General features: G+C 34.8%; 1 pseudogene; it reads left to right on the forward strand.

Annotated features, from left to right (window-relative positions):
• The first annotated feature begins 2538 nt into the window (after positions 1–2538).
• Positions 2539–5020, forward strand: LOC120080971 (beta-galactosidase 7 pseudogene; annotated as a pseudogene).
• Positions 5021–27202: the final 22182 nt, after the last annotated feature.

Here is a 27202-nt window from a genome sequence, read left to right on the forward strand (position 1 = left end):
AGGAGGAAGGAACGATCGTTTACACGACCGAGCAAGTGGGAGATATCGGGAGTCTATTGTATAGAAAGATGCTTGATCGTTTAGGTAAAGGTACACAATCGTGTAGTAAAAGAGGTTTGATCGTATAGACGATCGTTTAGCAAAACGCTCGGGCATGCGATCACTTAGAAAAAGCTAGACGATCGTTCAGGTAATTTTATGCGATTGTTTAGGAAGAGCGTGCATGTACACGATCATTTAGAAACTTTGAGCTATTGTGTATGCTCTCAATTTGCTAGGCGATAGGCAGTATACACAATCGATGAGCGAATGTCTGATAGCTTGCAAAATGAAAACAAGTTTCGTTTTATCCTTTAGTTACAAAAACTAAATGCAACCTCCCACTAACTCACTTGGTTATGGAGAAAAAACTGAAAACAACTATCCCATAATTGTTTAAATTAAAAAATAAATTTAACATATTATATTTACAACCTATGGTTTAATATCACATCATATGCAATATATTAACCATAGTTCTTTTCTCCTCCACTAAATATAAATCATATTTATATTCTTTTCCTCCAATTAATGTATCTCATACATCATGTCAACTATATCATATATAATTGACCCGTTTAATTATATCATATATAATCAAACTCCCTCTTGTCAATTTGAACACTTCAAAATGAACCAAAAATTGATTCTCAACTTGAATCCATTAAGCTACCAAGGGGACCTTATGGACCTATGACTCAAAGCTCCAACAGTACGTGAATAGCTGACTAAACCCTTTAGCCATGAGATCCACTATCCGTTGACTACCAGGCATTCAACTAAAGAATGACAGCTGTACTATTCTCACACAGATACATTTCTGTATCCATCGGATATAACCAATCAACAGTACGATAACCCTTCACATATGCTCTTAAGTACAGTTAGGCCAATATATTTTTCTCCTGTAGTTACATCTAACCGTTAAGTACCACTGATCCCTCTAATGAACAATACAACATAGTCCTACTATGTGTGAACACCTCTCGGGCCATGAGAATGTGTGTGGCGCCACATCATTCAAGCCCCGGAATCAGTCTTTAAGGGAGCAATCTATCTACTTACTCCTGCTTAGGAGAAGGCGTGAATTCCATCTTGTGTAGCCGAGTTCCCAACTCCCAAATCAGATGAATCTCCAAAGTTGTAGGTTTGAATCGGTGATCTGGCCACTCGTACCCATGCAAATCAAAGGATCGCCTTCAAAGATAAGAGTTCCGAACTCACTCAAGATTGAGGTCATGTTACCTATGGTCATCCTAGTGAAATGAAGTCTTTGTAATGAACAGAATTATCTAACGAGACTATAACACTTCGTGGTCCGTTATTATACAAACTCCTTTGTATAGGACGACCCTACTCGCATGTCTCCACATGAATTATCAGGATCAAACCATGTCACAACACTTGTAACTATTCTACAAAGCAGGTCGCATCCTTAGCGTTACAAGGATAAGGTTTCCTTCCTATATCCATATACTACAAACCATTTTGGTTATCACTTAAGGCATGATCCACCAGTATGTCTCCACATACATGCTTAAGTTACAACGAAAGCCAGAGATCTTAGTTTATTGGTTTGTGATAAAGTAATAAAACATCCAATGTTCCATAGACAATAGTGAAGAAAAGTATCATATATTATTACATCACAAGCATTTGTTTAATACTACGTTTACAAACTACAGCATCCAACGAGAGTTTAGAGCATCATCTCCAACAAGTAGTAGTATGAGTTTTACATATTTCATTTGGGTTATGTTTGAACTAACGACATCATTCTTCACACCGAACACATAGCAAGAACATTGTGTTGAAAAGTTAGAAAACTTTAGCCCGCTTATTTGGCGGCTTATTTATGGAACATGAGTATATATAATTGCTTATTCATTTCAACATTAAGTTAAAGGTCATGTCCTTATCACATTATAATCAATAAGGAACAAAATGTATACTTTTTCGGGAAAAATGAGGACAAAAAAAAAAAAAAAATTTAATTTAGAGTTGAGAGACCAAAATTATATGTAAATCTATTTTGTTTACCATGTACTATTTTATTATATAACCCCATTGCACAAAATGAAAAATCTAAAAATAACAAATAAAAAAGTTGAATTTATTAGCCTTACTTTATTACTCAAATGAAGTTGATGTCTTTAAAATTCAAACCAAAAATGGAAAATGAATAAACAAATCCTTGTTGGGAAAAACAAAATTGTGGTGTAATATTTTTAATTGGGTCATAAGTTATTTCAAGATAAGGTCAAACAATGTTTTTGACCTTCTTTTCTAAAAAGAGTATTTTCCAAATTTCACTAAACCAAATCATACAGATAATGTTTGGCCAGCTAAACTCACTGACATTATTTCTATATTTAGAATTCATGAACAAATAGAGTACGAAGATTGATGGAAAGAACTATTACATATTTACATTGATTCCTTGTATATAAACACATTGATCGCAACATAAACCAAACATCGAAAGTTGTAAAATCAAAGATGGTTAACCTTCAATGGCTTGTTTTTCCCCTTGTTGCAACTTTATCTTGCTTTTCTTTTTGTAAAGGAGACAATGTCTCCTATGATTCAAATGCCATAATTATCAATGGTGAACGACATGTTATCTTCTCAGGTTCAATTCATTATCCACGCAGCAACGAAGCAATGTGGCCTGATCTTATTCAAAAAGCTAAAGATGGTGGGCTTGATGCAATCGAGACGTACATTTTTTGGGATCGCCACGAACCTCAACACCGAAAATATGATTTCTTTGGACATCTAAACTTTATCAAATTATTCCAGCTCGTTCAAGAGGTTGGGCTATATGTTGTAATGAGGATTGGTCCTTACATGTGTGCCGAGTGGAACTATGGAGGCTTTCCAATGTGGTTGCATAATATGCGAGGAATCCAACTTCGAACTGACAATCAGGTCTACAAGAATGAAATGTAAACTTTCACAACAAAGACAGTGAATATGTGCAAACAAGCCAACCTCTTTGCATCACAAGGAGGGCAATAATCTTAGCTCAAATTGAGAACGAGTATGGAAACGTGATGACCCCATATGGAAGTGTAGGAAAAACATATATCAATTGGTGTGCTCAAATGGCTGAATCTCTCAATATTGGTGTTCCATGGATCATATGCCAACAAAGTGATGCCCCACAACTTATCATTAATACATGCAATGGATTCTATTGTGATAACTTTAGTCCTAACAATCCTAAGAGCCCAAAAATGTTTACTGAAAATTGGGTAGGATGGTTCAAGAAATGGGGCGATAAAGACCCTTATAGAAGTGCAGAAGATGTAGCTTTTTCTGTGGCAAGATTTTTCCAATCTGGTGGTGTGTTTAACAATTATTACATGTATCATGGAGGCACAAACTTTGGAAGAACATCGGGAGGTCCATTCATTACTACATCTTATGATTACAATGCCCCACTTGATGAATATGGAAACTTGAATTAACCCAAATGGGGACACCTCAAACAACTCCATGTATCTATAAAAATGGGAGAGAAGATTCTCACCAATGGCACCTGTTCAAACAAAAAAATTGGTAGTTTGTTACTTTAACGAAATTTTCTAACCCAACAACTGGGGAAATGTTTTGTTTTTTGAGCAACACATATGGAAGCAATGATGCTACCATAGATTTGCAGGTAGATGGAAAGTATTTTGTACCAGCTTGGTCTGTGAGCATTCTTAATTGTTACAACAAAGAGGTTTTCAACATTGCAAAGATCAATTCTCAAACATCTATGTTTGTGAAGGTGCAGAATGAGAAGGAAAATGCACAACTATCGTGGGTTTGGGCTTCGGAGCCAATGAAAGACACTCTACAAGTAAAAGGTACATTTAATGCAAACCTTCTTTTGGAACAAAAAGGAACCACAGTTGATTTTAGTGACTACTTTTGGTATATGACGAATGTTGAAAGCAATTCAACATCTTCACTTCAAAATGTAACTCTCCAAGTGAATACAAAAGGTCATGTGCTTCATGCCTATGTGAATAGAAGGTACATTGGATCGCAATGGGGAAGCAATGGCCAGAGTTTTGTATTTGAGAAACCCATTCTTTTAAAAGTCGGAACCAACACCATAACCCTTTTGAGTGCCACAGTAGGATTAAAAAAATTATGATGCATTTTATGACACAATGCCAACTGGAATTGATGGAGGTCCCGTTTATCTAATTGGAGATGGAAATGTCACAATTGATTTGTCATCAAATTTATGGTCTTATAAAGTTGGATTAAATGGAGAAATGAAGCAACTTTACAACCCAATGTTCTCACAGAGAACAAATTGGAGCACACTAAATAAAAAATCTATTGGCAGGAGAATGACATGGTACAAAACAAGCTTTAAGACACCTTCAGGAATTGACCCTATAGCATTGGACATGCAAGGAATGGGAAAAGGTCATGCTTGGGTAAATGGACAAAGCATAGGTCGATTTTGGCCTTCTTTCATTGCTGGCAATGATAGTTGCAGTGCATCCTGTGACTATAGAGGCGCATATGACCCAGCAAGTGCGTTGGAAATTGTGGGAATCCTTCCCAAAGATGGTATCATGTTCCAAGATCGTTTCTATCGGATGACACCAACACGTTGGTTTTGTATGAAGAAATTGGTGGAAATTCTCAACAAGTCTCAGTTCAGACCATCACTATAGGAACAATATGTGGAAATGCTAATGAAGGAAGCATGTTAGAGTTGTCTTGTCAGGGAGGGCATATCATCTCTGACATCCAATTTGCTAGCTATGGAAATCCATAGGGAAAATGTGGTTCATTCAAAAAAGGCTCATGGGATGTGACAAACAGTGCTCTTTTGGTGGAAAAGACTTGCATTGGTATGGAAAATTGTTCGATCGATGTATCTGCAAAGTCGTTTGGATTGGGCGATGCTACTAATTTATCTGCAAGATTGGCAGTTCAAGCACTATGCACAATGAATCGAGTGATGTAATATATATATTATCATTTGAGCTAAAAAATGAATTTTCCTTCCTTTTGTGGTATGATTTATTAATCACAAACCTGAGAGAAATAGAAACTTCTAAACAATTTTTCTTCTTAAAAATTTCAAAAAATAATAAAAAATTTCAAAGCTTCATCTAAATAATTTCAACGGCCAACAATCTGTTCGTAGAAATTATCTAACACCCAAGAAATGGTAAGAAAAACAAGTACTTTAAATACAATAAATTTTAACAACAATTTAAAATTTATTTTGTTTTCATTTTTCAAAAAAATTTATTTAATGGAGTCACTATATGTTTGGAAAAGAGATATAAAAAACTAATAATAAAGTAGTTGAATGTGCACGTGTTTTCATGTTAAAAATACCTACTTTAGTTGTATTAGATGAAAAATATATGAATGTTATTAGAGGGTTAAATATAATAAATATTTTATTTGTACGATTTGATTATCTTTTACTTTCAAATTTTAATTTAAAGCCAAAATAATTTTCTTTTTAATTTTTTCATGACCATCTTTTATTTTATTTTATTTTTTTCTTTTTTTCCACATTATTTTCATTTATGATTTGATTATCATCTTAATTTGAAAATTTAATTCAAAAACTAAAATCTTTATTATTTTTTCTAAAAATTTCGTGATAATCATATCTTAGTTTAAGACATATATATATATATATATATATATATTAATTATATGATTTGATATCTTCTTAATTTCAATCATTAATTTAAATCAAAATATTATTTCTTTAAAAAAATTTGTGATAATCCTAGTTAAAAGAAAATTCTTTTCACTTTGATTTGGATGCTTTGATTACGTCTTAAGTTTAAATTTTAATTTAAGCCAAAATATTTTTTTATTTTTTTGTTAAAATTTCGTGATGATCCTTCCTTAGTTAAAAATATCATTTATCTATTTATTTATTTAAATTGGATGATTTGATTATCCTCCTAATTTCAAATTCCTATTTAAACAAAATTATTAATTTTTTTTTTTTTAATTTCATGATAGTCTTCTCGTAGTTACAAAAATCTTTTTAATTTTCTTTTCAATGATTTGATTATCTTTTCAAGTTTAACCCAAAACATAATCGTTACAGTATTAGCCCTCTTATTGGTTTCAACTTCGAAAAACATTAAAAGTGTTTGCTCCTATATGTTTAATGAATTATAAAACAGGTGAAATTGATAGATTTATTTTTTTTTTCACAGAAAGAACATTAGTATAATTTTTTTTGTTGTATTTTATGAATTTTGGGAATGCTATACAATGGTTAATTTTGACATTGGTCAAACTTATTTTTGTACTATTTTTTTAACTAATGAGTTTATGAAGGTACTTAACATTGTTTTTTACCCCTTTTTGTTAAATTATTGGGTGAATTAGTAAAAATTTAGCTAAGAGTTACAATTACATCAGTTGGGTAAGTTTTGGGTCAAAATTGTCGAATTGTTGTTAGCAATGGGATCCTAATAGAATATGATTGTGCTATATTCTGCTGCACCAGAATCTTGTTTTATGTGATCCTTTAGGCTTGAAGTTGTAGTGTTGTTGGAATGATTTGTCATTTTGATGGTTACAAATTTTGTAGCTAGTAGACGATTATAAATCTAATGTTTTAATAGATGAGAACGAAAAATTTGAATGACAGAGTAAATGTGATTTACTAGTCATCGAAACATACTTAGTGAAAAACGATAAAAAGACCTGGATAATAGATTCAGGTGCTGCTAATCATATCTGTATTTTCTCTCAGGAAACTAGTTCCTGGAGACAACTTACAGAAGACGAAGCGACCTTTAAGGTAGGGATCGGGGAGGTTGTATCAGCTAAAGCACTGGGACATATGAAGTTATTTCTAGGAGATAGGTACATTTTACTTCAAAATGTCTATTATATTTCTTCTATGAAAAGGAATTTAATATATGTCCCATGTTTGCTGGAACGAAATTACAAGATAAATGTAGGATTGTATCAGCAACAGCAGAAGCACAAGGATCATCTTAGCATTCAAATTCACTAATTTTGGCAAAATACAAAGCACGCTCTTATAGAAAAACAAGTGAGTTTTAAGACATACCTCTTGTAGATTTCTTCAAAGCTCCTTCTCCAGCTGCTATCTTCTCCAAATCTTGTTGCAGACCACCTCAAGATCTTCCCTACTATTCTCTTGGTGCTCTAGATTGAGTTGTGGGACTCAAAACAAGCTTGAATCAAGGGATGAAGGGGAAATGGTCGCTGCAGTAATCTTGTTGAAGAACTCTTTCTTCAACCCGAATTTTCTCTGAAATTCTCTATACATTGCATGCCCGATTTTCATTTTGATCTCTTCATTATATTGCAGATCAACATGCAAAGAAGAGGCTTGCATGAGTTGCAGCTCATGCTTGGAGAAGACAAGGCCAAGAAGATGCATTATGTGTGAGCTACTTCAAAGATGGATAACGGAAAAACCAATTTTTCCATTTGTGTATTTTGTTTTCTCTTTTTCAATTTTCTCTCAAAAATTTAAATCTATTTTGATTTTAAAATTGAAAATTTTAATTAATTTCATAAATTAATTATTAAATAAAACTTAATTAATTTAATTATATAAATTCTCCTATTCCGTTCAATTCTCAAATTAAACATGTAATTATATCTCATATAATTACTAATTCATTCTAATTTAAATGATTCAAATTAACTTATCACGTTATTCTAGAGCTAGTCTGTTACGAGCTAGTAGGGGGACCTCGTGGACCTACAGATCATGGGCTCCGACAATCCGAGATTAATTGGCTAAACTCATTTGACCAAAATAATCTTCATTCGTTAACTAATGGGTCACTCCACTAAAACCCATAGTTGCACTCCCCTCACTGTAGATATATTATGTCCACATGATTTAACCATAATCAGCAAGTCGACCCTTCACATGTTGTTCGTAATAATGGTTGGGTCAAATATATGTTTTCCCCACGAGATTACGTCTTATTCCTCAAGTCCCTACCGATCTTCTAATGAACAACTGGTTTGTGATCCAAGCACTAAACCAAACTCTCTCAGCCCAGTGAGAGGGTGGGGCCCCTAGTTCAAGACCTGGATTCAGTACTTGACAGAACAACCTTTCTCCCATCCCTAAATCGGGTAGGCATGAACTCTATCTTGCACCCTATGTCCCCAGCTATCTATCAAGTCTTACCCCTAAAATGGGAGTCTTATTGAGCCGGCGTTGTTGTGCCAACCCTCAACTATGAAAATCTAAGGGCAATCCCGAATAAATAGGAGTTCATAGTTAGCTCAGATTAAGATCGAGTTATCTAGGTCATCTAGGTGAAATAGTCTGTCTTATACAGTAAACAATGTTATAAAGTAAGAGTGACTTATTTCTTGGTCCTGATCTTATGCAAATTCATTGCATAGGATGCCCCCACTCCTTATTTTATAACATGCACGATTTAGGATCATATCGTATGTAGCACTTTACAACTCTTTGTAACAACTATAGAGTAGGCTGCATCCAATAGTATTACTAGAATAAGGTACCCAACCTTATTCATGTACCATAAATCATTTTGACTATTTACTTGTGTTGGGATTGGTGTCCTAATTCTCCCGGAGTCTCGTTGTTTTGTACAGATACACATTGTTCAATGAATAAAATAAGTGTTATTTAATTTTGGCATTTACTTATATCGAATAAACAAAGCTCCTTGGTTATCTTATGTGAACTTAAGCATGTATATGTGATATACAAGTCGATCATGCCTTAAGTGATAACCTAAATCGGTCTGTAGTGTAAGGATTAGGATGGGATACCTGATCCTAGTGACACTATGGATACGACCCGTTTTGTAGAGGTTTGCAAGTGTTGTAAACTACTACAGATGGTAGATCCTGACCATTCGTGTGGAGACGTGGGGCGGGGGTGTCCTAGACAAAGAGTTTGTATAAGACCTGGACCATGAGATGACTAGACTTTGTATATAACATCGTTAATACTAGAGACTTGCATCTCACCTAAACGACCATAGGTGACACGACCTCAATCCTGAGTGTTTTGTGAACTCCTGCCTTCGAGGGCGGTCTTTTGATTAGTATGGGTGAGAGTGGCCAGATTGCCAACTCAACATGCCTACCTTTTTGGGGACTTGTCTGATCTAGGAGCTGGGAACTCAACCCACAATATGGAATTCACTTCTTTCCTGAAGCAGGGATAAGTAGAGAGATTGCTCCCTTAAGGGCTGATTCCGAGGCTTGAACATAGTGGCCACAGCTTCTCTTTGGAATAGAAGACTCAATCATAGTAGGACTATGATTTATGTTCATTAGAGGGATCAGTGGTACTTAAGGAGACAGATGTAACTATAAGGGCATAACGGTTATTGGCCCAGCTGTACTTACGAGCGATCTGTGAAGGGTTGTCGCACTGCTGATTGGTTAAGTTGGACACATAATATATCTATAGTGAGGAGAGTTCAGTTATCGGTCTTTAGTGGAGTTCCTGGCAGTTAATGGATGGTGGATCCAGTGACTAAATAGTTTAATCAGTTATTCACGTACCGTTGGAGCTTTAGATCTACAGGTTCATGAGGTCCCCTTGGTAGCTTGGATTCATGTTGAAGGATCAGTTCTTGGTGTTGATTTGAAATATTCAAATTAACAAGAGGTATTTTTATTATATATGATATAATCGGTATGATGTATAAGATACATCTAGTGGAGGATTAATGTAAATGAGATTTACATTAAGTACCATGAAATAGAAAAAGAACTATGGTTTATATGTTTCATGTGATGAAATATTAAAACTATAGGTTATAAATATAGTATAATAATTTGGTTATCATTTATATTTATAATAATATTAATTATTAGATAATTAATATTTTTCATTTAAATAACCAAATGTAGTGGGCGATTATTGGATCATGGTAATCGTGAGTATAAAGGAAAGTGGTTTTCCATTTTTTTAAAAAAGAAGTTTTTTTTTTTTTTACAAAATTTTGAAAAGAATTTGAGTTTTCTCTCAGACAGAAGAAAATCATGGAAGTCGTCGAGTAAATACAGATTTACTAAACGAAGGCTGGGCGAGCTAAACGATCGTGCAGGTGCTAGCTAAACGATCGTGCAGTGTTTACTAAACGATCACATAGCTTTGCTAGACAATCGCTGGCCCAAGGTAAAGAATCGTGTAGAATCGATCGAGTTAAACGATAGAGCTAAACGATCGCATAGTTTTATCTAAATGATTGGGCATCGACCTATACGATAGGTCTCCAACTTCTACCACTTTCCCAGTCGTGTATGCGATCGTTGTTTCCTCCGTTCATCTGCCTCACACCAAGTCCGAACAGAGCTCACCCTCTAGATTCTCACACCGAGAATACCCAGGTCGCTTTTTTGGTGGTGTCAGACTCAACTCGATATCGTCAAGGTTTTTCAGAGGCCATTCTTGGTGTTGTGAAGGCCATTCGCTGTTGCGGAGGAGTTCGTGACCAAGGAGATCGTTGGGGACGAGCGTGAAGTGTTCGTGCTATGTTTGTGCGGTGTTGCGATCGTGTAGATTGAGTGCTCGTGGTTGCGGTTGTTCGATCAGGGTCGTGCATCAGAGCGTGAAGATGCTTCTGCCTTTGTTAGTACAGTTTTTCCCTCTGTACATTTGATGTTCATGTTCTAATTTCTCTGTATATTTGCATAACCGTTTTGTTGATTCATGATTTTAATTTGAAATAGTCTGCTTCCACTGCTCACGGAAATTGTGAATCCGATTTCCTTCAACTTGAACCTGATCCACTCTTGTGTCTCCACATAAAGTTCAAGTACTCATACAATAGTCATGGGTCTTAATTTATTGGATTTAGACTTTTATACAATTTATGAAATCAACAATAAGTATATTGATTATAGAAAATGTTTATCATTCTAAAAACTGCGAGTTTTAGGATATAAAACCCAACATTAAAAGGATAGAAGAAAAGAATGAAGAAAACATGAGGATGTGAAGATTTATGCTATATGTCATCTATTATCTGTCGTTAAAATGATAGCGTAAAGACAAGGTAATTATGCTGCCCCGTTACGCTTGAAGGCAGTAGTTGTGCATTTGATGCAGCATATACGCTCTTGTTGGAGTTTATGCCCTAAATCTCGTGCGTCCTATAGTTTGTAAGTATAATGTACAAACAATTTTATTTGTTTAATAAAATATGAGATATTTTATTTATCATTTAGTAGCATTAACCCACAAAACCAATAAACTAAACATCCAAGGTTATCTTTTGTAGCTTAAACATGTATGTAGGGATATACAAATGGATCATATTTAAGTGATAACCTAAATGGCCTGTAGTAGATGGATAAGGTTGGATACTTTATCCTTGTGACACTACAGATATGACCCTCTTTGTAGATGTTAAAATTGTTGTAAAGTACCACAAATGGTCTGATCCTAATCATTCCTATAAAGACATGTGAACGAGGGTGTTCTATACAAAGGGATTTGTATAAAACCGGACCATGAAATCAATAGTTTCATTATATAGTACTGTTACTAGTAGAGACTTACATTTCCCCAGGATGACCATAGGTGACATGACCTGAATCCTGAGTGAGTTGTGAACTTCTGCCTATGAAGGCGGTCCTTTGATTTGTATGGGTGAGAATGGCCAGTTTGCTGACTCAATAAGCCTACCATTTTGGGGATTCATCTAATTGGGGAGTTGGGAGCATAGCTACTGATGGAACGAATACATGTGCAGCAGAAGAAAAACGAATCTAAAGTATTCTAATTAGATTAATTGCAAAGATCAACATGCATGCAATAAAACAAGAAAAATGGGGGAAAGAAAGCAACCTATGTAGTCTTTGAGTCTTCTCCAAATCAACTCCAATCTCCTTACGAACGGTCTGTAGACCACTACAAGAGTCTTCCTGACTATTCTCCGGCCTTAGAACGGGATGGTGGGATCAGGTGAGTGACTAATATGGAGAGGAAAAAAACTAAAGCTTTGAGAGAAAAAAGGGACGAGATTATCACATAATCTCATCAAAACCAACTATGGCCAAGAGTTCTTCAAAACCAATAAACACTCCCTTTTAAAGACAGTTACATGCAAACATGCAACTTCGAGTTTGATGAGAATTTGACACTAAAAATCCACTAATTCAAAGTAGGATTTAGTAGGACAAGTGTCTTCAAATGAAGACAACACTTAACTATAGAAAAGTTGGCATTTCCCACTCACAAATGTTTGATCTTTCCACTAACTTGGTTAAAGTTTGACTCTCAAAGTCCAAAGTCAACAATTTGACTTTTAATGCAATTTTGACCAATTTCATTTAATTTCAAAATTAATTCTAATAATCAATTTTTAAATTAAATTAATATTAAATAATTAATTAAACAATTTAATTAATTTGATTTAATATTAAATCCAACACTTATCCCAATTTAGATGAATCCTTGTTCATAATCTTGATATTTGAATCTTATTTAAATATCTCCTATTCTCTCTCTCTTTATATTTAATTCACAATTAAAAATTAGGTTAATTATATTGTATATATTTAACATTTTGCTCCAAAAACTGAATTTGAACACTTCAAATTCGTTCGTCACATTGTTCTAAAGTTTAAATTTGATATGAGCTAGTAGAGGGACCTCATGGACCTAATCCACGATTAACCGGCTAAACTCTCACTCCACTAAAGTCCTATAGTTGCTCTCCCCTCATTGTAGATATATTATGTCCATTCGATATAACCATTATTAGTAAGTTAACCCTTCACAGGATGTTCGTAATAACTGCTGGGTCAAAAGATGTTTTACCCCCGATATTACATCTTGCTTCTTAAGTCCCACTGATACTCTAATAAACAATTGGTTTGTGATCCAATCACTAAACTGGGTCCCTCTCAGGACAATGAGAGGGGGGGGCGGGGGGGGGGAGGGGCCCTTATTCAAGACCTGGAGCCAGCACTTACGGGAACAACCTCTCTACTATTCTTAAAAGTGGGTAAGAGTGAATTCCATCTTACACCCTATGTCCCTAGCTACCTACCCGTTCTTACCCCTGAAATGGGAGGCTTATTGAGCCGACTTTGTTGAGCCAACCCTCACCCACAAAAATCTAAGGATAATCCTGAATAAACAAGAGTTCATTTTAGCTCAGGATTAAAGTCAAGTTACGTAAGTCATCGCTTTGAAATAGTCAATTTTAAACAGTAAACAGTGCTATAAAAAAGAGTGACTTAATTCTTGGTCCGATCTTATGCAAACTCATTGCATAAGACACCTCCACTCCTCATGTCAATACATGAATGAATCAGGATAACTCTATTTGTAGCACTTTACAACAAATTGTAACAACTACAGAGTGGGCCGCATCCAATAGTTTTACCAGAATAAGGTACCCAGCCTTATTCATATACTATAGACCGTTTTGGCTATTTACTCAAACTTGATCCACTATTTTGTCTCCAAATAAAGTTCAAATACTCATGTAATAGTCATGGATCTTTTATTTTATTGGATTTGAGTTTACTAGTGCAATTCATATATTCAGTAACAGTTTTATTGAATAAACGTCAATTACATCTTTATTGATAATAGAATATGTTTAACACTACAAAGTGCGAGTTTTAAGACATACAACCTAACAGCTACAAAAGATGGAATTTACTCCTTCCTTAATATCGGTCTAAGTAGATAAATTGCTCTCTTAAGGGCTAATTCTGGGACTTGAACAATGTGGCTCACACCCTCTCTTACCCGAGAGGGTTTTGGTCATAGTTAGACTATGACTTATGTTCATTAGAGGGATCAGTGGTACTTAAGGAGTTAGATGTAACTATGGGCAAAACGGTAATTTTGACCCAGTTATACCTACGTGCAATTTGGGAAGGGTTATCACACCGTTGACTAGTTATATCTAATGGACATAGAAATATATCTGTAGTGTGAAGAGTGCAATTGTCGATCTATAGTAAAGTGACCGACAGTTAATGGATATTGAATAATTTAATTAAACTTAATTAAAGAAGTTTAATTAATTATTCAAGTACCATTGGAGCTTCAATCTACAAATCCATAAGGTCCCCCTTGTAGCTCAACAGGGATTATTGAGAATTAATTTTGAATTAATTTGAATTGTTCAAATTAATTAAGGGAATTAATTATATGTGATATAATTAAATTAAAATTAATTATATGTGATATAATTAAATTAAAATTAATTATATGTGATATAATTATATAATGCTTTTGATACATTATAATATAAAGTTTATTTGAGAGGAAACAAATATTTCAATATGATTCAAATATTAATTATGTGAATTGGATTTATATAATAAAATTTAATATAAATGGGATTTATATCAAATATGATGCAATAATGAGAGAACTAAAACTATGGGTTATATTATATTTGATACAATATAAAACTATAGGTTATGTGTTATATTTGATATAACATACACTTTAAATATGTAATATATAGTATGATTGTTGTCATATATATATATATAAGGTAATTCGATATATTATTTAATTTTTTGAATTTAATACTGGGAGGGAGTTGTAACTCCATTCCCCATTACTCTCTTTGTTTTCATGTGTGTTTGGGAGTGGGTAGAGTTGAGGTTTTCTTCTCTTTTGGGTTTTTACACAGAAAAGGCTCTCTACAATTGGATATCCTAAGAACCACACACAGATTCTTTTTCCTCTCTCAAACTTCACTTTCCCTCTCTCCCAAAATCTTAAAGCCCACAGCTCCTCAGAAATTCTCATCCCAGGAGAATACATATATAACTTCTTATGGTGGTGTCCACATTGTTCTTAGCTCTTTTCGTGATTGATCTTGATCGTTGTTAAGACAAGGATTTACAAGAAGGAATTGTTCTTCAAGGTTATGTTATTTCTCTAACCCTATTCTCCTCTTCAATTGCATTTTGTAATTTTTTGGACAATGGATATTTTGTTCTATAAATTTTTCATTCTGTGAAATTTGAAATTGGGTCGATCCCCACTTCCACTGCAGAACTTCACCATTCCTTCAATTGGTATCAAAGCCAGTTTTTTTTGTCCCAATTTTATTTTTTCTAGAATTGAATTAACAGTTTATTGGTGGGTTTTGCATTCTATGATTTTATGTGATGAATGTATAGAATGATGGTTTGCAATTGTGGATAATTTCGGGATTGAATTTTAGTTTTACTATTTTAATTTTATATATTTAGTTTGTAAGGGCCCTTTTTTGGATAGTATTTGCAATCAAATTTGTATTGTTAAAGTTTTGAGTTGTTTATGATTGTTTCGGTGCTTTTCTAGAGAAAATGAGGTTCGATTCGGAAGAGATTCGACGAAATTCATAACTGTACGATGGCTACTATACAGTAGCATTGCCATACTATGCCTTAGCGTTGCAATGCTGCGAGACAGAAACTTCACGTCATGGGTGGTTCGGCTTGTGGTACTTCTGACTCGTTGTTCATCTGGTATGCTTGGTTTGACCCGTTCATGGGCGGTTTGGGTGCTAGGCGATCTGATTCGTGCGATTCACCTGTTTTGAAACGATTTTTCTTTCAATTTGTTGTAATAGTTCATATTTTGTTAATTAAATTAATATAAGTGCTATATTAATTTAATTAATAGATTTAGAGTCCAATCTCAATCCATAATTGTTCTTTAAACTATGCATTAGATGTATAGTTTATTTTTAATTATATATGTCATAATGTATGTCATATAGTAAAACCCCACTGTAGGTTATGCATAATTCATGCATCATTTATATTATAAATGTTATGATATATAGTTGCATGATTTTATTTTATAGCATGCTCATGCATCATATAATATAAGTATTACAGTATATGTTTGCATGCATTAATAACATAGTCATGCATCATTTATATTATAAGAGTTATAATATATAATTTGGATGTATGCATGTATGTATGTTATTAATTATTTCATTACTTTAGTATATAAGTATTATATATGTTTAGTAATGAAATGGGAATTGCATGAAGCATGACACTATTATAGGTAATTTTATAAACGTTATAATTTTCCTAAGTAGAACATAATATACAATGATTGTTTTAATTTGTTTCATTTATTTTATAACGATTATAATTAAATAAAATTAGAAATTAAAACCAATAATTCAGAATTACATGCAAACTTAGGTAAACCATTTTAAAAATAGTTTTAAAATATGATTCACACAGACCTAAGATCACATTTCTAATGAGATTAGAAATAAGTTTAATTTTTTTATTCAGTTTAATAGGATTAAATGGTTTTAATTAAAATATTAATTTGTAGTAACTGTATCTATAAGAGATCTTTTATTTAAGGTTAGTTTTGTCTAGGCTGGGGTATTTAAGTTACCAAAAACGAAACAATCCTACATGGGAACTGACCTGGAAAATGAATTAGATAGATTTGCTACAAGCATGTCATCTTTGATTAAGAGTTTATTAAAGTGTTTAATAAACATTAATAAAAATTGTTTAACTATCCAAAATAAGTGTTACTTTTGGGAAAATTTAAACAATCACTTAGTAAAATAAGTAGCCATATTTTTCTAAGTTAAATAACTCTAGGTAAAAACGCTCAGCGGGAGGAAAATAGGGTATATAATTCTTTATTTTTTCTTTTCACGTTTCTCCCTATAAGTTCACATCGTGAGATCTATACTCGGCCTCGAGGCATCTTTTCTTGTGTCCCCCGACGGGTGGTGTTTGTATAGGTCAATACCAAGGTAAATGGAGAGAATGTTTATAGTAAGTGATAGCACGACATGTGACAGCACGACATGTGTCAACACATCCCTCGGCCTCTCTCATTAGTTTGCAGTAAATTTCATGCTCAGTCTTAAGGTACCTTTTCTTATGCCCCCCTATGGATGACATTTGCATGACTCTTTACTCAAACTCTATAAATAGATAGGGTTGCTTTAGTTTTTGCCCTAATCGTTTTTTTCCCTACAGTCGACTTATTGGGGCAAAATCCTAGAATCTAAAATGAGGGGTTACACTTAAAAGAAAATGTTATGCTAGTTAACAATTTTTGGACCGAACAATGGTGACTGATATTTACAGTAACAAGGATTTTTTCTATATATTGGTTGAGATTGTCTCATTTCAGTGAATGGGTACCTGGTAACCTATGGTGGCTTTTATTCTACCTCATTGAAACAACATCGCAAGATAGATTAAACATAGGGCAGATTAAATTATTCTGCTAAACTTGATTTGTTTTTCCAAATGGGTAATGCATAAAATACTAATATAAATAAATTGTATGTTTTCAGTAATTTTTATTATGACTTCCGCAACACTAAATTTACTCGTTGCCGACAAACTTACCGACAAAAACTATACTACATGGAAAAACAAAATGAACATAATTTGAATCATTGATGACCTAAGATTTGTCCTAATGGAGGATTGTCTTCCTGTTCCAGCTTAAATGCTACTTGAAACGTTTGGGAGGCATATGAGCATTAGGTAGGGAAAATGAAAAGGCCTGAGCATACATCTTGGCAAGTCTTTCTAAAGTCTTGGCCAAAAAGCATGAGCTCATACTCACTGCCCGCGAGGTTATGGAGTCCCTGCAGGGAATGTTTGGACAGTTGTCCTTTCAACTCAGGCACGATACTCAAATTCATCTTTAATGCATGCATGCCAGAAGGGGCATCTATTCGAGAACACATTCTCAACATGATGGTCCACTTGAATGTGGCAGAGATGAATGGGTCTATCATTGATGAAGCCAGTCAAGTTAGCTTCATCCTGGAAACTTTACCTGAAAGTTTCCTACAATTCCATAGCAATGTTGTTATGAACAAGATTGACTACAACCTGACCACTTTCCTCAATGAGCTACAAACTTTCCAGTCCTTGGTGAAAACCAAGGAACAAAAGGGTGAGGCAAATGTTGCCTCGTCCTCTAAGAATTTCTACTGAGGTACGACCTCTAGAACTAAGTTTGTACCTTCTTCTTCTAGCACCAAAAAGTGGAAGAAGAAGAAAGGTGGAAAAAGGAAAGCTAACCCACTAGGTGCTACCCAAAGGGGAAGAAGGCCAAGGCTGCAAAGGGTATTTTCATTGCAGCCAGGAGAGATATTGGAAGAGGAATTGTCACAAATAGCTGACAAAAAAGAAGAAGGCCAAGCAAAGTAAATGTGATTTGCTTGTATTGAAGACTTGTTTAGTGGAGAATGATGATTCTACCTAGATAATAGATTTAGGCGTCACTAACCATGTTTGTTCTTTATTTCAGGGAATTAGTTCCTAGCGGCAACTAGAGGATGGTTAGATGACGATGCATGTTAGAATTGGGCACATCGTCTCAGCTGTTGGAGTGGGAGGATTTTGGCTTACTTTACAAAATAGTTATGTTTTATTAGAAAATGTATATGTTGTTCCTAATTTAAAGAGGAACTTATGTTAAGTGTTTAATTGAACAAAAGTATTTGAGGAAATGAGACGAATCCCCTATGCATCGGTTGTTGCTAGTCACGAGGGAGCAGTAGTCTATAGAAGCACCAAGCAGGGGCACATTGTTGACTCCACTATGGAGGCTGAGTACGTGGCGGCTTGTGAAATTACTAAGGAAGTTGTTTGGCTCAGGAAATTTTTGACTAATTTGGAAGTGGTTCTAAACATGTCAAAGCCTATTGCACTTTATTGTGATAATAGTGGTTTTGTGGCTAATTCTTGAAAGCCTAGGAGTCACAAGTACGGGAAACACATAGAGCAGAAGTATCATCTCATCTGAGAGATTGTGCATCGAGAGGACGTGATCGTCATGCAGATCAGAGCACAACGTTGCTAATTCATTTACAAAGACCCTCACGGCTAAGGTATTTAAGGGTCACCTGCAAAGTATGGGTCTATGAGACAGGCCACATCTAGTCTAGAGCAAGTGGGAGATTTGTACTGGGAGTGTGTTATGCCCTAGTTTAGTATGACTTTTATGATGTACACCCCACTAGCTTTAGGGAAAATGGGAGTTTGTTGGGGTTGATGCCCTAAATCTTGTGGGTCCTGTAGTTAGTGATTGTAATGTACAAACAATTTTATTTATTTAATAAAATATGAGATATTTATTTATCATTTAGTAGCATTAACCCACAAAACCAATAAACTAAACCTCCAAAGGTTATCTTTTGTAGCTTAAACATGTATGTAGGGACATATAGATGGATCATATTTAAGTGATAACTTAAATGGCCTGTAGTAGATGGATAAGGTTGGATACTTTATCCCGGTGACACTATGAACATGGTCCACTTTGTAGGTATTACAATTGTTATAAACTACTACAAATGGTCTGATCTTAATCATTCATGTAGAGACATGTGAACGGGGGTGTTCTATATAAAGAGGTTTGTATAAAACTGAACCACGAAATGAATAGTCTCATTATATAGCACCATTACTAGTAGAGATTTCCATTTCACCAGGATGACCATAGGTGACATGACCTGAATCTTGAGTAGGTTGTGAATTCCTGCCTATGAAGGCGATCTTTTGATTTGTATGGGTGAGAGTGGCCGGTTCGCCGACTGAATAAGCCTATCATTTTGGGAATTCATCTGATGAGAAAGCTAGGAACACAGCTACACAAGACAGTATTCACTCCTTCCCTGATGTCTAGATAAGTAGATAAATAGCTCTCTTCAGGGCTGATTCCGGGCCTTGAACAATGTGGCTTCATACCCTCTCTTAGTTCGAGAGGGTTTTGGTCATAGTTAAACTATGACTTATTGTTCATTAGAGGGATCAGTGGTACTTCAGGAGTTAGATGTAACTATAGGGGCAAAACGGTAATTTTGACCCAGTTGTACTTACGAGCAATTTATGAAGGGTCATCACACCATTTATTGGTTATATCCAATGGACATAGAAATATATTTGTAGTGAAAGAGTGCAGCTGTCGATCTTTAGTGGAATGACCGACAGTTAATGGATGTTGAATAGTTTAATTAAAGAAGTTTAATTAATTATTCAACTACCATTGGAGCTTCAATCTATAGGTCCATAAGGTCTCCTCTGTAGTTCAACAAGGATTATTGAGAATTAATTTTGGATTAATTTGAATTGTTCAAATTAATTGAAGGAATTAATTATATATAATATAAATAAATTAAAATTAATTATATGTAATCTAATGAATGTAATGTACTTGATACATTATAATATAAAGTTTATTTGAGAGGAAATAAATATTTGAATATGATTCAAATATTAATTATGTGTATCAGATTCATATAATTAAATTTAATATAAATACCATTTATATTAAATATCATGGAATAATGGGAGAATTAAAACTATAGGTTATATTGTATTTGATACAATATAAAACTATTGTTTATGTGTTATATTTGATATAAAGATAGTTATCATATATATGTGTGTGTGTGTGTGTGTGTGTGTGTTACGAAATCAAAAATTAAAGAACACAAAAAGGAACGTAGAGATAGAGAAGATCGACACACGTGGTTCATTAACGGTGTGTTAGCTACATCCACGGGCAGAGAAAGAACAGTATTATTAGGGAGAATGTTTTCAGAAAATTACATAAAAAAGGCACCTCTGGGGTTAGAGAGTTTATATAACGCACTACTCTAAACCCTATGGTCATAATCGTAAATAACTACAAATAAATAATTATGCTAAATACGAATTCTGAAGAAACCCCCGTACTTGGTTGTTTGAAGCACCAACAAACAAATTCAAGGCATTCTAACAAATCTCCACCTTGACTTGAATTCTCTCCCAAATAACAGATGTACCAAATGTAACATAAATCAATATTGCCAAACGTATCCAGACTTCTCCCTTATGCCTCAAAGTGTCCCACAAAGAAGACCACTAACAATTCAAAACATTCAGCAAGTTCAAACAATGTTGGAACTTGCCTTATGGGACCTGTTTGGTGAACATATCAGTAGGGTTATCAGCAGTACCAATTTTCATCACTTTATCTCTCTGCTCACCTCTTAAGAAGTGATATCTTACATCTATGTGCTTAGTTCTCTCATGATGAACTTGATCCTTGGCTAGGCATATTGCACTCAAACTATCACAATATACAATAGCTTGGTCATGATGCAAACCAAGATCACCAACTCCCCCTCAGCCATATTCCCTCTTTAGCAACTTTTGTCGAGGCCATGTACCCTGCTTCAGTAGTAGACAAAGTAATTGTAGCCTATAAGGTTGCCTTCCAACTAACAACAGAACCACCCAGAGTGAACACATAGCCAGTCATAGACCTCCTACTGTCAACATCTTAAACATAGTCAGAATCAGAATAACCGGTCACCAAACACTCTGTGCAATTTCCATAAACGAGACCAACATCAGACGTACCTCTAAGGTAACGAAAAATCCTTTTAACGGCTTGCCAATGCTTCTTCCCAAGTGGACCCATGAATCTGCCGACAACAGTATGGGCAAGATCAGGCCTAGTGCAAACCATAGCATACATAAAACTTCCCACAGTACTAGTATAACGAACTCGAGACATGTACTCCTTCTTAGCTTCAGACTGTGGTGAAAGAACAGATGACAAACGAGCATTTACAGCACTAGGAGTATCTTAGGCTTAGCTGATGACATACCAAACCTGGACAATATTTTCTGAATATATCCTTTATGCGACAAGAAAAGCTTATTCTTATCTCTATCCCTATAAATCTCCATACCCAGAATTTTCTGAGCAGTACCCAAATCCTTCATATCAAACTCAGCACTGAGAAGATTCTTCAATTTCATAATATTAGACTTGGACTTTGCAGCTATGAGCATATCATCTACATATAAAAGTAGATAAATCATCGAACCATCATCAGCTTTGTTGTGATATACACAACAATCATACGGACTCCTGTTACAGCCAAGTCCAATCATATAGCTATCAAATCGTTTATACCACTGCCTTGAAGACTGCTTTAACCCATACAAAGATTTCTTCAACTTGCAAACATAATCTTCTTTACCTGGACACTGGAACCCATCTGGTTGGGTCATATAAATCTATTCCTCTAACTCTCCATGTAAGAAAGTTGTCTTCACATCTAGTAGTTTAAGTTCCAAATTCTGATGTGCTACTATAACTAGTAACACCCTGATAGAAGTATGTCTGACTACTGGTGAGAAGATCTCATTATAATCATCTTTTTCCCTTTGTGTGAACCCTCTAGAAACAACTCGAGCTTTATATTTAATGGCCTCTGAAGGTGATATTCCCTCCTTTTTCTTGAAGACCCAATTACAAATGAAAATTTTTCTCTCCTTAGGTCGTTTAACTAATTCCCAAGTCTGATTTTTGTCAAGAGATTCCATCTCATCCCCCATAGCAGCAAGCCATTGAGCAGACTCACCACATGACACAGCTTCTCTATAGGTGGATGGCTCATGAGGATCCATCTCTTCAGCAACCTGTAATGCAAAAGTAACCATATCTTCAAAACCATACCTCACAGGAGGTCCAACACCAACTCTTCTAGCTCTATCACGAGCTATACTATGTTGATCTACTCATGATCTAGAATTCTCAGACAAAGAAACTTCTGATGTTTTAGGCACATTAATTTCTGGTTGCACATCAGTTTCTGTAGTAACGTTTTGATCTTCTCCACCTTGATGCTGTAATTCATTCACAGCTGAAGTGAATTGCATCTCCACTTGTTTATCAACACTACTACTTTCTCCCACATCAGTAAACGTCACAAAAGGATTTACAGTTGAGTTAAGCATGGAATTTTCATCAAATTTCACAGTCCTACTAAGTATGACTCTATTCTCAGAAGATGACCAGACTCTATATCCCTTAACTCCATCCCCAAAACCCACAAATATACCCTTTTTAGCTCTCGGTTCTAATTTACCCTCATTAACATGATAGTAGACAGTACAACCAAAAACTTTTAATAAAAAATAATCTGCAGGCTTACCAGACCACACTTTGTAAGTTGTTTTACAATCAATAGCTGTGTGAAGTCCACGATTGATCAGATAACATGATGTATTTACTGCTTCTACCCAAAACCTTCTAGTCAACCCTGCATTAGAGAGCATGCATCTTGCTCTCTCCAACAACATCTGATTCATATGTTCTGCAACCCCATTTTGCTGTGGAGTATCCCTAATAGTGTGATGGCGAACAATCCCCTCAGCTTTATAAACCTCATTAAATTCAGATCCATAGATTTCCATACCATTATTAGTTCATAGCCTTTTGATCTTCTTCCCAGTTTGATTTTCAATCAATATCTTCCATTGCTTGAAATTCTTGAAGGCTTCACTTTTATGTTTTATCATAAAAACCCAAGTCATTCTTGAGTAATCATCAATTATAGACAAAAAAAATACCTACTGCCTTCAATAGATTCAACTTTGGAAGGTTCCCAACAGTCTGAATAAATATAATCAAGTGTCCCTTTTGTACGATGAACACTTCTTGGAAACTTGCAGCAATGAAGCTTCCCAAATACACAATGTTCACATAATTCAAAATTCTGCACCTTGTGCCCACAAAGAAGATCCCTTCTTGACAAAATTTGCATCTCTTTTTCACTCATATGACCAAGTCTGATATGCCATAACTTAGTCATATCATCCTTGTGAATGATCGACGATGCAACAACATAACCTGTTATCGTGGAACCTAATAGAAAATACAGTGTTCCATGCTTTATGGCTTTCAAAACTACCTCAGAACCCTTATAGACATACATTGCTCCACCTTTACCTTTAAAAATGTAACCCTTGCTATCGAGTACACTAAAGGATATCAAACTCTTCTTCATTAGTGGAACATGCCTAACCTCTTTTAAAATGTAGAAGGCACCATTATGTGTTTGTATCTTGACTAAGCCGATTCCAACTATCTTGCACATAGCACCATTAGCCATGCTAACATTCCCTCCATCTATTTGTTGATAGGTTGAGAACCACTCTCTATTTGGGCACATATGATAATATGCCCCAAAATCAAGAACTCACACATCATCAGAATGTGAATGTTCATTCACAACTAAAGCTAGATCTCCTTCAGAATCGATCTCGACTTCTTCAGGATCAATCTCAACTTGTGCAACAGAGGCGGATGCTTCCCTTTTGTCACTCTTTTCCTTCTTTTCCTGATTCCTTTTTATCTTAGGACATTCGATTTTCCAATGCCCATTTTCTTTATAGTAGTGACAAATATCATCTGACCCAGAACCCTTTGACTTCGAAGACTTTTTATTCTGGTTCGTGCTTATCAAAATTCCAATGTCCTATGCTCCCTGTAGCAGCTAACCCAGATGCCTGACTTTCTGTAACTAAACTTCCTGCATTCTGACGGTCTTCTCTCATAAGCAATATGGACTTTGTATCTTCTAAGGTCAGAATTTCTTTCCCTCCAATATATGAGTCAACGAAATTCTCATACGATGGGGGCAAAGATGTCAACAAAATTAGGGCAGTATCCTCATCATCAACCTTAACCTCTACGTTACGTAGATCTAATAAAAATTTATTTAATTGATCAAGATGGTCTCGTAGAGACGTACCTTCCTGCATACATAGATGATACAGACGTTTCTTCAGAAACAACTTCTTGGTTAAAGATTTTTTCATGTAAAGACTTTCCAACTTCAACCAAAGACCAGCGACAGTTTCTTCATCTGTGACCTCGATGATGATGTCATCAGCCAAACATATCATGATCGTCGAATGAGCCTTCTCTTCAAGAGTCTACCACTCTTTATCATCCACGGCAGCCTTCTTTGACTTACCCGTCAGCGGCGCCCACAGCCCCTACTGCTTTAGCAGGGATCGCATCTTGATCTGCCATAAACCAAAACTGTTCCTCCTGGTAAATTTGTCGATCTTTACGTTTATGCCAGACATCTTCAATTGTTGAACAAATGCAGAATTTCGAAGAAACCCTAACAAGGCTCTGATACCAGTTTGTTACGAAATCAATAATTAAAGAACACAAAAAGGAACATAGAGATAGAGAAGATCGACACACAGATATACGTGGTTCACTAACGATGTGTTAACTACATCCACGGGCAGAGGGAGAATAATATTACTAAGGAGAATGTTCTCAGAAAATTAAATAAAAAATGGCGCCTCTAGGGTTACAGAGTTTATATAACGCATTACTCTAAACCCTAAGGTCATAATCATAAATAACTACAAATAAATAATTATGCTAAATACGAATTCTATAAACCCCCGTACTTGGTTGTTCGAAGTGCCAACAAACAAATTCAAGGCATTCCAACGATATATATATATACTAACTAAACTAATTTGATATATTATTTAACTTTTTTGAATTTAATATTAAAAGGGAGTTGTAACTCCCTTCCCCATTATTCTCTCTGTTCTTATGCATGTGTTGGAGTGGGGAGATAAGAGTTTTTTCTTCTCTTTTGGGTCTTTACACAAAAGAAGCTCTTTACAATCGGATATCCTATGAACAAACACATAGATCCTTCTTCCTTTCTCAAAATTGACTTTCCCTCTCTTCCTAAATCTCAAAGTCCACATCTCTTGAGAAATTCCCATCCCAATAGAACACATAGTTAACTTCTTGTGGTGGTGTCCACGTTTTTCTTGGCTTTGTTCGTTATTAATCGTGATCATTGTGGAGAGGAGGATTTACATGAAGAAATTTTTCTTCAAGGGTATGTTACTTCTCTAACCCTATTTTTCCCTTCAATTGCATGCTGTAATTTTTCTGGATTATGTATATTTTGTTCTGTAGATATTTCATTTTGTGAAAATTCGAAATTGGATCGATCCCCGCTTTTGTTGTAGAACTTCAACATTCCTTCAGCTCCAACCAGCATAGCGTTATGCTTTGATAGAAAACCAGCGTAATTACACTTGACTTGAGTGTAATTACGTTGTCTTTCCTTAAATTAAAAAAAAAATCTGCATTTTTGGAAACCTTTGCCTATTTAATCTAGGTTTTTGGTTAGTCTCTACATTGAATTTTTGAGTGTATGAGGACTAGAGAGAGGGTTTAGAGCAGAGTATAGAAATTTTACAATGCTTGAGGAATCGAAGATTGTTCGAAGGGAAAATTCATCACAGGAATGTGATCGGAAGCCAGATAGCTTTTTCTTTCCCTCTTTTTTTTTGTATTCTTTTCTATATTTTTGCATTCTTGATTTGGTTCTGTCTATGGAAGCCATTTTACGCTAGATTTCTCATAATTCCAAGGGTATATGAATTCTTAGATTTAAATTGTTGGATACTTTGGTTCTTGAATGCTAATTTATATTTAAGCTTTCCAACATGACAGTTCTTAATGCTTTTGAATGTTTGATCAGCATTTGATTGATTTTATGCTTTCAATCTTTCTTGAGAGAGATTGTTTTAAATTAAATCATGCATGCTAGACTATCGTTTAAATACACTATTGTAGTCGGATAACGTTGGAGATTGTTGATGAAGGAACGTAATGTCATGCTTCTTAATTTGGTTTCATGATGTTAGTTACCATTTAATTAGCATGAGAAAAGATTGTTTGCAAAAGAATTCGGATAAAAAACTTCTATATCTAGGTGTTGTGTTAATTACTTCAAGAGTCAAACCATGTGCGTTCAATAATACCTTTGATTAAATTTATTATATCTAGGTGTTGTGTTAATTACTTCAAGAGTCAAACCATGTGTGTTCAATAATACCTTTGATTAAATTTATTCCCTAGAAGGTTGTGGTCTTGAAACCCTATTTTATACTTTTCTATGAACATGCATGTTTCTTTGCTAAAATGGATGTAGTTAGAGTGCTTAGGATCCTAATAACTTCCATTGGTTGAATGCCAACTCTAACAACTAGTATCAGAGCATGATTTAAGCACTCAATTCATGTTAATTTTAGTTTGGTGGGTGTTTTTCATAAGTTGTATGAAAATGGGTGCTGATATGTATCATTTCAGTTTTGGCATTAGATTCCACTTTAATTCTTTGATAATTATTGTAATTGGCTCTTTATTTATGGGTCTTAATGTGTGATTAAGAGTTTATAAATTTGTTAGAGTCAATAGAGTTGAAATTAGGTTGTAATTGAATAAAGAAGGAAGAGGGCTTAACAGCAGAAAAAAAAGGTTTTTTAAGCGACTACCTTGGAGCATTGCAAAGTTGTT

The sequence above is a fragment of the Benincasa hispida genome, chromosome 7, assembly GCF_027475165.1.
Source record: "Benincasa hispida cultivar pf3 chromosome 7, pf3_genome.v1.1, whole genome shotgun sequence".
In the NCBI taxonomy this organism is placed as follows: domain Eukaryota; kingdom Viridiplantae; phylum Streptophyta; class Magnoliopsida; order Cucurbitales; family Cucurbitaceae; genus Benincasa; species Benincasa hispida.